We start from the raw sequence: 1937 nt of genomic DNA, 5'->3' as shown, positions 1-1937 counted from the left end.
AGAAAAGCCCCACCTCCAAACACTGTAAATGGATTAAATTTCCACTCTCTTCATTCCTCACAGTGGAGATCAAATTTCAATGTGAGATACCTTGGAAACATTCAAATGATATATATATATATATATATATATATATATATATATATATATATATATATATAATTTATATATATGTGTGTATATATATAATTTATATATGTATATATATATATATATATATATATATCAGCAGAGAGTACAGTTATTGTAGTGAGATGCTCTGTCAATCCAACTTAAAGGCAAATTCTTTAGCTACACCCACTTCTAGTTCAGAGGGTTCCCCAAAGTCCCTGTTTCATGTGTGATAGCTTCGTGTGTATACACCTGATTTCTGAATAAACCACTAATAATGCCCTCTTTGATTCTCAAAAGACCTCTTATATGGGTTTTGAATTATCACCTAATTAGAAGATTCTAATGCTCCAGTTGTGAGCAGGCTCTATGCATTGCTTCCTATTTAATCATATTATTGTCTCAAATCTTATTGCAGAGAAGTTGAGGCTCGAGAAGTTTAAAGCCTCACCACCACCACCACCACCACCACCACCACCACTTGCCATCACCAAATCATAGAGTCATAAAATGGAAAGAGTAGGAATTGAACTCCAGCCTGCCTGAGCCTGATGTCTGAGCTACAGATGTCTGTATTTCCACACTGCTGCATGCCTTCCCTTGGAAAGAACATGAAATGTTGTGACCAAGATTGAAACTGAAGTAGCAGTCTGTGGGGACAGCCACTCAGAAACCACAGTGTGCTCACTATATTCCAAGCAGTCATGTCCTAGTTTATTTCAGTTGGGTTTCAAAGAGTAACTAGTTTTACAAAGAGAGAAGTGGTGAGAAATGGAAGGAGGGGAGGGAGAGGAAGAAGGAGGAGGAGGAAGGAGGGGGAAGGAGGAGGAGGAAAAGGGGGGAGAAGGGAAGGAGGAGAAGGAGAAGGAAAAGAAGGAGGAGGAAGAAGGAGGGGAAGGAAGAGGAGGAGGAGAAGAAGAAGAAGAAGAAGGAGAAGGAGAAGGAGAAGAAAGTACTATTTGGTAAGGAAGAAACCATACATGAGAAAGAATGTGGTCTAGCAAGGAGCTTCATACTCTGGAAATGAAATAGAAGGTCTTAGTTTGGAGACTAAGCAGACAGTAACCACCAAGGGCTGGACTGAAGATCTGGACCAGATTCATCTTTCCTAAAACAGGGTTCTGCTGAAGGCCAGGGAGAACGTAAGCATTTCTGATTGTTCTTTCTGGGAGCTGGGTGGGGGCTGGAAATCACAGGGGATTAAGTGGAAGGCACTAAATGGTTCTCAAAGGTCAGAACTGAAGCTGCCTCCATGGGGCTGAAGAAAAGACACATGGTCTGAGAGTACTTTAGCAGACATGGTAGATTTGGTAATGAAAGGGGTGGGGAGGTGGTCCCATCAGGGTCTCCTACACACCCAACAGTGGACTCCTGGGGCAGGCTTTCCAGGTTACAGGCCTGGCAACCAAAGTAATCAGTGCTTGGGGTGGACCTTACTGCCAGAGAGGTCGGATGGGCTTCTACTAGCACTTTCGTTTGGAAAGCCATAAGCTCAGTTAGGGCAAAGCACACTTGCTCCAGGGTAAATGGGCTTCCCTATTAGAAACTGAGGAGAGGGCTATGCTGGGAACTTTAAATTTAGGAAATTATACACAAATAAATGGTGACGGAGGCCTGTTTAGGAACTAATTCATTCTCGGGTACTAGATTGAACCTTAAACCACAAAATTGATAAAGTAGATATTAAAAGATATTGGGGGGACACTATAGCAACTGTCCCATTGGAAGCCCACAGGAAGCCAGTTTATCAAATTGACAAGCTCAGCTTCGTGATCCGACATTCTTACTTTGCCATCTCCTTGAACCTCTGTTATGGTCTTTATTCA

Source organism: Peromyscus leucopus, chromosome 7 (genome assembly GCF_004664715.2).
Source record: "Peromyscus leucopus breed LL Stock chromosome 7, UCI_PerLeu_2.1, whole genome shotgun sequence".
Classification (NCBI taxonomy): Eukaryota; Metazoa; Chordata; class Mammalia; order Rodentia; family Cricetidae; genus Peromyscus; species Peromyscus leucopus.
The sequence above is the reverse complement of the archived record's forward strand: the minus strand, read 5'-3'. Positions refer to the sequence as shown.